The sequence below is a fragment of the Nymphaea colorata genome, chromosome 1, assembly GCF_008831285.2.
Source record: "Nymphaea colorata isolate Beijing-Zhang1983 chromosome 1, ASM883128v2, whole genome shotgun sequence".
NCBI lineage: Eukaryota > Viridiplantae > Streptophyta > Magnoliopsida > Nymphaeales > Nymphaeaceae > Nymphaea > Nymphaea colorata.
Window position 1 is genome coordinate 10,241,963 of NC_045138.2, and position 11,944 is coordinate 10,253,906.

An 11,944-nucleotide genomic window follows, 5' to 3' on the forward strand; every position below is an offset into this window, starting at 1 on the left:
AAATGTAATTCGAATGCCCATTATTTGCCTATTGAGTGAGAGAATTGCATCTCACTATTCCTTCTCTTTGCCTCTTATGGTGTTCGACAACAGTAACACATTGTTATTGTTTCATGAATCTGCTCCAAAAAAATGAAACTGTTTCATGAAGTTTACTTGTTACTGTGTTTTATGAATATGCATTTTTTTGGGGGCAAATTTAAAGGACAGTAATAAAGTGTTATTGTTGCCAAATTATCATTTATCTCTTAGTGTCCAAAACGTTATTCTTCCATATTGTTATAGAGGATTACTGCCAACAAGTATCAAACTGAGACGTATAATTTTAGCCCGACCGACTCCTATGCCTGTTCAGGCATTATTTCTCATTCACATAACACAACACAAAAATATCATCTATTGAGGACCCCGACTCGTTGTTAACGGACTTCAATTATAAATTGGATTTATCTTACTCTGAGTCTCGGAACTTGAATGGGACACGGCGGATTGAAATTCTCGGACCTGACTCTTTGGTCCCGAACCGGCCCTCTTACTGCCTAGTTGAAGTGTTGAACTTGCCCCGCAAGTTGTTGCGACCGCGGTCGCTGCTGCCGGTGGTTCTCTTCGGGAGTTTGGTCAGTACAAAAATTGGCTGCCGCAGCGCCACGGCCCACAGGCCACAGCTGAGTAGCAGCGGTGTCCTGCCATCAGCCGTAGACTTCAGTTTCAGTTTTCTCCTTTTGGCCTCAGGGGCAGCGAGAGGAGGATCCTTTTCTGCCTTCCCTCCATTTTCTCAGGCCTCGGCATTCTCCCTCTTATGTTACACACGTGACATGCCTCCCTGTCTTTCCCGAGTTCCCACCACCACCATCACCTTCGTACTCCGGAGTATTGGACAGTGCCACCCGTCATAGTGGTGTAAGAGAGAGAGAGAGAGAGAGAGAGAGATGGGGAGCAGTTGGAAGAGGAATGTCGGGAGCGTGCGCTCTTTCATCAGCAATTCCATGGGGGGATTGAAAGGGAGCAGCAATCTCGCTTCCTGGGCCGTTGCCTTCACGCTTGCCTACTATCTCTGGGTGAAGCCAGAAAGGGATCTCAAGAAAGAGCAAGAGGTACCACAAAAACTAACTCTCTTTCTCTCTCTCTCTCTCTCTCTCTCTCTCTTACTTTTTCGTTAAATCGCAGGCTCGTGCTGCCGCTGCACGTGCCGCTGCTTTCGATTCTTCTCCGTCTGTAGAGAAGTGAAACCCTGAATTGGATCTCTAGGTAATCTTTTTCAGCATAGTTTTTTTTTTTGTTCTTTTTCTTGGTTACACGATTTCTCTTCTATGGAATTCGGACCCCCTTTTGCTTTGTTTTGCGTATTCTTGGTTGGGCAAGAATTAAGAAAAGGAATAGCCTACGGGAACGGGAATTAGGCAGGGAATCCGCAGGATTAGTTTATTTGCTACATGGAAATGAAATTCTTGTTTATAGTGGCCCGATGGATATGTCTGTACGTGTCTTGCGAATCTTCATATTTGATTTCTTTTATATGCACTCAAGATCATCTCCTCCATTTATTTTCTTTCATTCTTCTCATTTTTGTCTCTTTTTTGCCCCACGTTTTTAGTTCAATGAAGTTCAGGGTTGACAGCTGTTTATTTTATTTGAAAGGGGAAAAAGAGAATGAAGGAGACAGTAGACGGGAGAAATCATTAAGGGTTAATCTGATGTAATTTGGAACAAATAAAGCCCATTCATTGCAATTGCCAATTTGCATATCATTGTCACAAAAAATGCGTACGGGTATTATATGGCGAACAATTTCTTGGGTATAATACGGCAAAGTTGTATATCTCGGAAATAAAACGGAAAAATCTCGGCAAATTTTTAAAAATTTAAAACATTTAATAAATCTTGAAAATTATAAAAAATAAAAAAATCATAAAGAATACGAAATAACGTGAAAAACACGTATAATATGCGTTTTTTTCACATTTTTTTATTTTTTGATGTTTTTTTTAAATACACATTTTTTTAATGTTTTATATGGCTGATTGTGTTTTGGCGTATTATACACGTTTTCTTCCAATAGGACGTGTTTCTGTGACAATGGTACTGTTAAGACATTAAAAAGATCTACTAGAGAGAAGATAAATGCAATTCGAACAGATTATATTGCCTAAATCCAGAAACATGAGGTTAATACAACTTTAATGGAAGGTGATCCGGTCAACTTCTAGCAAGCAATACAAAGTTGCAACTCTCATAAGTGGATATATCCTATGAATGATGAGACAAAACCCATGAAAGGTCATAACATGTGGGATATTGTCATATTATTGGAAGGTGTGAAACCAATTGGTTGCACATGAATATTTAAGACCAAACATGATTCACAAGGTAAATTTAAAAGACATAAAATATGTCTTGTAGTAAAGTGCTCTACTAAGAAGAAAGTCATGGATTATATATAGGCTTTTCCAGTCGATTTCATCAAATGACTTTCAAGATGATTGTGGCATTGATTGCTGATTTTGATTGAAGCTATAGAATCATGTAAAGACAACATTTCTTAATGGTGAGAATGATGAGATGGTACAATAGGAAAACTTTGTTTTAGGAAATGTAGTGGAAATGATTTGCAAACTAAAAATATTTATCTATAGTTTAAAGCAAGTTTCACACCAAAAGTGTTATAAGTTTTATTAAGTTGTAATATCGTTTGGTTTTGAGAGCAAGGTGGTGATGGATGCTTCTAACATAAGTTGTGTGAGGTTAAATATTTGTATATCTTATTGCTTCTTAGTTTTATATGTTGGTGACAATGACATATCACTTTCCAGTAGTCATATAAACTTCTTTCATGAAACAAAAAAAAACTTCTTGTTATAAAATTTGAGATGAATGATCTTGGTGATGCCTCTTTTGTATTGTTGATTCAGATATACTAAGATTGTTGTTTGATCAAATTAACATCAGAAGAATCCAAAATGACACATACATCTTTTTTAATATATTAAGTGTGATCATTTTTCATATGACCCTCAACTTTATAGAAGAAGCAACCTGATTTATAGTCTTTAGGCTTATTCTATTCATTAATTGATGAGGAATTGACTGCAGTTTCCTTGGCGTATTTTCTTGGGCTTTCAATTACTAGCTAAGTAAGTTTCTTCAGCCCTATCTTGCTTCAACCTTTTCCTTCTCTTGTGCATAATGAGAATAAGCCTATTAAGAGTCCATTTCCCCATTTGGCAGCTGCAACTGCCAAAATTATATACATGAACAAGTTCTTAGAAAATTTTAATTTTAGTGCCCTTAGTTCTCAAACAAGCTGCAACATTTTCATAATGTGCTCCATTATGTTCCTCTTTCATTTATACTTTAGTTTTCCCTGAAAAATGCTTTTCCAACTTTTTCATTTTTAGTGAAATGTTTTTCAATCTCTTTGTGAAACGTTTTGGCACCTATGTCACATGGGTGCTCTTAAATGGCTTTCGCACCCATGTTGGCACAGGCGCTCCAACATAGCACAACTAGGGCAATCAGTTGAATCATGCTAGAACTGACCATTTTAAATGTGCATCTAACTAAACTAGTGTTAATATAAAATTTTATATGTAAATATAGACAAATAGCCGAACAGTTAAATAACTAAATGATATCTATACACACACACAGTGTTAGTAACTGGATCTGGGATATGGATCGGGTCCCATTAGGCTGACCCAATAATGCTTATAAGTAGGTCCAAGGGCATTAGAAAGGGGTTGCCGTGATTATTGTACTTCTTTTCCTTTGGGAGGAAGGAACCCTAATCGGCTATTAGGGTTGGCTGAGTGAGTTTTCTTATTAGGGTTTCTTGTAAGGGTTTCTTGTAAGGGTTCACCAAGTTAGTGGCGGCTAACAATTGGTATGAGATCCAATTTTTGAAGGGTCTCAAGTCGGCAGATTATGGCTGGTCGATTGGAACAGGTGGAGAGTACCTTCGCAAGGATCAATTGAATGTTGGACCACATGGACGAGAAGTTGCAGATGATACTGCTAAGACAGTGGCAGATGAGGGTATTGCTTAAAGAAAGGCTTCATGGCATGAGCACTTGGGCGTCTCCTAAAGACGTCTTCACAACTTGGCAGCAACAAGGCCAAGTGAAATACCAGGATGACAGCGCGGAGATGCGACCACCCTCATACCAACTAGGTGTATTCACTGCCATATGGTCAGGCCTCTTGCTGCCACCAACTACAATTCAGTTTATTTGCAAGAAAACATCTGTGTTCCAGGAGACTGTCAGAATCTCCAATGGTGGGGAGAACAGCTCCATTTCTGCCATTGAGCCGCTCTTGGTGTTGACCCACCTTGCAAAAGAAATTACAGTCAAGGGAGCGAGCAAGAGGAATATTGGGAATAGGAAGAATTTCAAGAAAGCCTTCCATAATGCCGCCTCTTAGGTGGGTGTTTCCGCCCTTCCATTGTTCTCCATGGCTATCAGAGCAATCGTCGGCAACATCAGCGACATTGGCGTGTTGATCACCCAAGGACTATGCCATCTTCATATCAATAGCACCGGTGCTCAAGTCTTGTGAAGTTGCTGTAGGATCCTTGCAATAAGGAAAGAGGAGGAGGCACGTGTTGCAGCCAGGAAAACCCCTTGGCTACAGTCCAGGGACACCCTAAGGGTGTGGGTTTTGCAAAACACACAGTCATGGAGCGTCTGGCAGTAACTGAATGGAGCGATCAAAGAGATATGCAATGGGGAGAAACAAATGGCTCAAGTGGAAAGGCAGCTGGGCTAGCTGGCATGGAAGAAACCGACCTGTTTCAGTTTCAGGATTTCCTTAGTAATGATCTGAAAAATTAGACTGACATATTGTTGGGTTCTTGTAGCTTCTTTGTGTGCGAAGCAATACCAATTCCATAAGAAAATGAAAATTCGAAGCAGGTAGTTCTCAGCCTGTGAAGGATGAGATTAAACTGCTAGTAAATGCTGGGAAATATGACCTCAGGTGCGATTGGCTTGCTACCTCAAGGTGGGTGGAGAATCGGGAGTGGCTTGGTGTCATCGAATTGCAAGACTGGAGTACCTTTAAAGGGGCCAAGCTTTCCATCTATGACGATGCCTCTATTGTGGGGGTGTATACTCTAGAAACTTGTGATCAGACCATTGAAATTTTGATGGCTGAGGTGTTAGATTTTACCATGTGGGATGAACGTGAAAGCAGCCCCTTTAGAGCCGCAACATTGATAATCAAAAGACCACTGCTGTTGGCCAGTAGATCTCCAATTTTCCTTGGGGATCTATATAAGTTTAGAGACCAATCTGGTGCAGGGTTGAGAGTAGTTCTCAGGCATTCGTTTGGCTTCAAGACAGGACCTGACTGTTCTACACAGCATTTTGAACATCAAACTGACTTAGCACTTAGCAGTGCACCTGCTAGGAGGACTTCAAGGTCAAGGAAACCATGTGTCATCAATTCTCAAGAGAGCACTGGGCCACAAATGTGCATTTAGGAGCCCACGACCATTATGCCAAGGGGAAATTCTATGCAATGATCAGTGCAATATTCATACCTGGCGACTGGAAGGTTCCAGTTTGAAAGATCAGCTTGCAAAGCATTAGAGTGGCAGACACCTACTGCAAACTGGTTGTATCGGGAGAAGAAGACTCAACCCTTACTAAAGATACATGAGGAATTTTGACAATGCGGCACCTTGAGGAGTGTTTTCCAAAGGGAGGAGTATTGTTAGTAACTGGATCTGGGGTATGGATCAGGTCCTATTAAGGCTGACCGAATAATGCTTATAAATAGGTCGAAGGGCATTAGAAAGGGGTTACAATGATTATTGTGGTTCTCTTCCTTTGGGAGGAAGGAACCCTTATCGGGCATTAGGGTTGGGTGAGGAAGTTTCTTTGTTATGACTAGAGAGAGAGAAGCCAAAAAGATGTCATTTACGTAACCCTAATCTCAAAGATAAAGAGATTAGGGCTGGGATACAATAATTACTGAATCAGTCCAAGAAACATAAGAAAATATTTAAATATTTAAAGACCTACTCTCCAACTTTCTAATATTGCAGAAACACTCTAATCAACTGTCTAGAGTATTTAACACTTTCCCTCAAGCTGGTGCATAGATATCAATCATGCTCAACTCAGTGGCGGAGCTACGTGTGGGCTGGCGTGGGCCCCTGCCCACTCCAGCCCAATAAAGCTCAGTGTAAAAAATTTGCTTCACGCCAGTGTTGCGGCTGTTGCCCGCACCAGAATTGGATCGGGCCCCATAATGAACACCGATCCAGCTCCAGGCGAAACCTTTTCCCCGCCCAAAACCTAAAACTTCATGCTTCCCCGCCCAATGTTGCGCCCAAACATTCATCAAAAACTTTTCCCCGCCCGAAACTTAGAAGTTAATGTCTTCCTGCCCATTGTTGCACCCAAACATTCACCAGAGAGGGGAAGGGGCAAACTGCGAAGCCGCAAGGCGCGCAGAGGGCAATCTGTGCATCTTGGCATGGCGCATTGCCCGTTGGGATTTCACAAGGTCAGTGTTTCTTTCTCTCTCTCTTTGACTCTACCCCCCTTTTCTTGTTTTGATTTTGCACTTTTGATGAGCTTGCATTTGATTTGGGGTTTTTTCACATTTGATATCACATCTGTGCGCCTTTCACTCGTGTTGTATTAGGTCATATAGGTTCTTTGCCCAATATGTGCGTCTTGGCATGGTGCTTTGCCCGTGGGATTTCTTTCACAAAGTCAGTGTTTCTACTCTCTCTCTCTTTCTCTCTCTCTCTCTCTCTCTCTCTCACACTCTCTCCGCCTCTCCCCCTTTTCTTGTTTTGATTTTGGACTTTTGATGAGCGTGCATTTGATTTGGGGTTTTCACATTTGTGATTTATGCGTTCTAACTTCTAGTCAAGCAGCGAGCTATTTCTGAGGGTTTTTGTTAGATTTTGATGCTATTTCTAAAAAATTGGGCTTATTTTTAGTCGACTCCTTCTCAAAGTTGTTAATTACATGCTGAATCTAGTTGAATATTTGCTTTATTTATAAAATACCATATATTTTAAATTGAATTTTACATTCTATGTACTAGTGCCCCACAGCCAAAAGTTTCTGGCTCTGCCACTGGCTCAACTTGTTACAATCTTTCAGGAAATTGCCTATGGAAAGAGCCTTGGTAAAAATATCAGCTGCCTATTCTTCTGAGAAGACATGAATAGTGTTAATAACTCCTTCTTGTACTAAATCTCGAATATAGTGGCAATCCACTTCAATGTGTTTCGTCCTCTCATGGAAGACAGGATTGTTTGCAATATAAGTTGCTGCCTTGTTGTCACAAATTCACAATACATCTTCATTGGGAGATTCACCAAAACACTCAAATCTAGAAGCACTGATCTGACCCATGACATTTCAGCCGTAGTTTGAACTATAACCATATATTAGACTTAGCACTAGATCGAGCCACCACATTCTGCTTCTTGCTCCTCAAAGAAATAAAATTACCTCCCATAGAGACACAAAAACCTGTAGTTGACTTTCTGTCATCTACACTGCATAATCAGCATCACTATAAGCTTCTATGTGAACACCTTTTCCCTTTTTGAACCATAACCCCTTTCTCGGGACTTATTTCAAGTATCTTACTACCATTAGTGCAGCCTCCCACTGAACATTTCGGGGTTTTTCCATGAATTGACTTAGCTTATTTGTAGCAAAACTAATGTCAAGTCGAGTAAGAGTCAAATCTAAAAGTTTTCCTATCAGAGATTATAAGATCTAGAGTCAAACTACTATGATTCATCATCATGGATATGAACTCGAGGATTCATAGGAAGTGTGGCAAGTTTAGCTTCCAATTAACCTGTTTCTTGCAGAAGATCAAAAACATATTTTCTTTGAGACACTATAATCCCTTTACTGCTACGAGCCACCTCAATACTAAGAAAATAACGGAGTTGACCAAGGTCCTTTTTGACAAAGTGCTTCTCTAGGAACTCCTTTGTCTGAGCTATTTCTTGATTATTTTTCCCAGTGAGTACAATATCATCAACATATACAATCAAAATCACGATATCAGATGTGCCTCGCTTAGTGAACAACGAATGATCAAGTTGGGATCTTCGAAATCTACACTTAGATACAACCTCAATTAGCTTATGGAACCATGCATAGTGACTCTGTTTCAATCCATAAATAGCCTCCTTTAGTTTGCATACTTTGGAACACTCCCTCTGTCGCTCAAAAGCAGGTGGTTGCTGTATAAAGACAGTTCCAGAGAGATCTCCATAGAGAAAGGCATTTTTCACGTCCAGCTGAAATAGAGGCCAATCTTGCTGGACGACAAGAGATATAATCAATCGAATAGTGTCCAACCGAGGCACGGGCAAAAAGGTCTCAAAGAAGTCAACCTTATGCATCTGTATATATCCTTCAGCGACAAGACAGACTTTAAACCGTTCAATTGAACTATCAGAATGATAATTGATGGTGAACACCTATTTCGAGCCAACCACATCACAGTGCATCAGTGGATCCACCAAGTCCCACGTCTCCCTAGAAATAAGAGCATCCATTTCCTCCGGCATGGCTTGCCTCCACCGTGAATCTAATAAGGCTTGGTGGCGAGAAGATGGGATAACGTGACTAGACATAGCTCAATCAAAGTGCCCAAACTTGTAGTCAAATAGTCAGTTTAGGAGTTTTCGATCAAACTTGCAGCATGAGGGTGCAGGCGACATTTTGGAGTTGTCCATGTTTGCGTTTGGCAACACCATTTTATTCGGATGTGTGAGGATAAGTGTATTGTGGTCGAATTCTATGATTAGCATAAAATTAAAGCAGAACGAAAGAAGTGACTTCAAGAGCATTATCAATGCGAATACTTTTGACAATGGAACCAAACTGAGTTTTTATTTCCTTGACAAGTTTCTGAAGAATACAAATACATTCAGATCTTTCCTCTGACAAAAATACCCAACTGACTCTAGTGAAATCATCAACCAAAACAAGATAATACCAAAAACACGATCGAAAGGAAACCCGATTAGGACCCTACACATCCACATGAAGAAGATCAAACGGACTTGACTAGATGGATTCTGACTCGAAGGAAAATTGTTCCTTGTATGCTTGCCTAACTAGCACACATCACATAAGAAGGATTCTGATGCAGAAATATCTGGAAACATGCGACGATGTTTGGACACCGATGAATGACCCAGTCTGAGATGCCACTGGAAAGGAGAAGGCTTCGAAGGAAATGAAGATGCAGCAACATCGACTGGGTCAGACAGAAAATAGAGTCCCTCGTGTTCATGGCTGCCACCAATCATCTTCCCAGTTAGTAAGTCCTAAAAGAACATAAACTAGGATAAAAAATGACTCTACACTATAAATTACTAGCCAGTTGCTTAATAGATAACAAATTAACGAGGAACCGGTGAGCATATAGCACATGTGTAATGGTGCCTAAGTGTGGGAGGTAAATATCACCATTGCCCAAAACAGGGGACAACTTGCCATCAGCTAGTCAGACATGTTGTGGAGTAGAGAATCTGATGAAGGAAGAAAACATCTGTGGTTGATTGCAACAGTGCTTGGATGCTCTTGAATCTATCATCCACATCATACCTGGGTCATCAGTAGGGGCACCAACAGTGAAAGTTGAGTCTCCTACTAATGTGGTGGCATATGTAGAAGGTGGCATGTGTAGAAACAGATGTAGAGGCAAATCTTTGAGCAAGAACAAGATCATATCTATGTCACACGGACATGGCAAAATGGGCCACATACCGGCGTCGACACTCCGACACACGGATCCCGACACTTGGACACGGTAGGATACGTTTTGGATCGGGTTTGGGTCAGACCCGATCCGAACCACTTTCCTAACCCGACATTCTTTTTAAGTTTTAACCCTGGATTTCTTTTTACGCTTTCATGCTCGACCTTTACCCTCGAGTCCTCGACGACCTGTAACCGGCGACAGCAGAGTTTGGCAACGGCGACGGCGACGAGGTCTGGCGATCCACGGTGTCATCCTTTGGTGTCTGGCGGCAGCCGGCGACAGACAGGTAAGTTTTTTTTTTTCTTTTTGATATTAGAAGTTAGGGTTAGTTTTTTTTTTTTCTTTTTGATATTAGAAGTTAGGGTTTCATGCTTCATTTGGGTTTTTTTTGCTTTGCATTTGCTGATTTGGGGATGTTTTCGTTTGTGATAAACAATGTTTTGTTTGAGACTTTCTTTCTTATGACTTATGAGAATGTAAGAGTGAATTATTAGTTTAATGTTTTTCTTATTTTATTATCATTTTTATTTTTCTAAAATATAAAATTTGCTGTGTCCGGGTATCCTAAAATTTTGAAAATTGCCGTGTCTGCGTACCCGTACCCGTGTGACATAGATGCTCACAATTAATATACATGTACACATAAGAAAACATATGAATGAACTCAATCAATGGTTCAAGATACCTATACCATCCCTAATATTCTATCTTTAGTTTGATATATCACTTGCAAGTGGTATTCTTAGTTAGTAATGGGTAGTGATGATTAATTCCGTTAAAGAATGAGCTTTTCTTTGCATTGATTCATCATTCACATGGAAACCTTATAATTATTAGATAAATTTGTTGAAAGCTGTTTGTAGGACTGCATGTGTCTTTATTAGTTTGTGCAGTGCATGCTATCGTAGGTGCCTGCTCCCAGTTTGTTCTCTTCTTTCTTTTGTCACGAATCAATGTGGTCGGCAAAAGTGCCAGATTGTGCAATCCCCCAATTCTCAAGGACTTCATGGGCTTTGTTGAAGGCATAACTTGTATCCATGCGCTTTATATAAGCATGGAGTTCACTCCCAGCAATATAGCCATCCTTGCCCTCTCACGTAGAGCAATGGATCTGTAATTGTGATTAGGAAAGGTCAACATATTTGTCACTTTTTAGGATATAAATAATTTCATTTTGTTTTTATGCCGGATATGAATTTTCAATTCTATGATGGACTGAATCCTAAAATTTACTATAAAGTATAAACATATGGTCGTGGTTCCTGTAGCTGTACGTAATTGTAATTGGTTTCTCTTCTTCGTCGTCATAAAGAAGTTGCATCTTTTGATGTAAAGTCTTTGGAATATGCTGTTCCAAGTCTTTAGAATGAATTTTCAGACATGCTTTCCCATGCAAATTATTTGTTTTTTGTCAATGTTCAGCAGGAACAGATTTGCATTGTTCAAAAGTTTCAAAACATGACAGGCTAAAGTTAACATTAATTTATTTTGCATGGCAGATTCCTGTTCTCAACATACTATAGAAAGAAGTAGCCATCATGCAGTGATGATCATGTTCCCCTTGTAACATGGAACCTGAATTTGATAAAATAGATAATTTATTCTTGGAGACTTCATCAAATTATCTTATCTTCGAAAGCAATCCAATGCAATCTTGCAAATGATTTTATCAGGAGATTTGGTTTTCCTCGCACACTGTTGGTGACAAATAATGAAGATTCCTTTAAGTGGTGGACAACATATAAATTGGAAAATCTGATTTTGAATACTCTATCAAGGAGGTCCATATCCCAGCATCGGGGCCAAGTTTTTGTGAGAATCTGAGCTTGTTGAGAGCTCTTAATCATTGCATGCCTAAGTTTGTTACTGATGTTCATATCTTATATATGGCATAGCCTATTTTTTGTTGTTCTCTGTTGCAAGAGGTGATTGTGTTTGTTGAATATGGAAAAGCAACGATTGTCATAAAATTTTCGTCTACAAGGCAGTGATATTATGCAATTAGCATGTTTTGTGATTAGTACTTGATACTTATCATAATTAAACTAATTTCATCCTTTTCCTCATGGCACTGATTAGGTGGCAAGTCTAGTTCATGATTTTGGTGTGTGTTGATATTATAATGGTCATTACAGGTTTTATTGTTGCTGAGCTAATGATTCTGCTCCTGTGCATGTAAAATGCC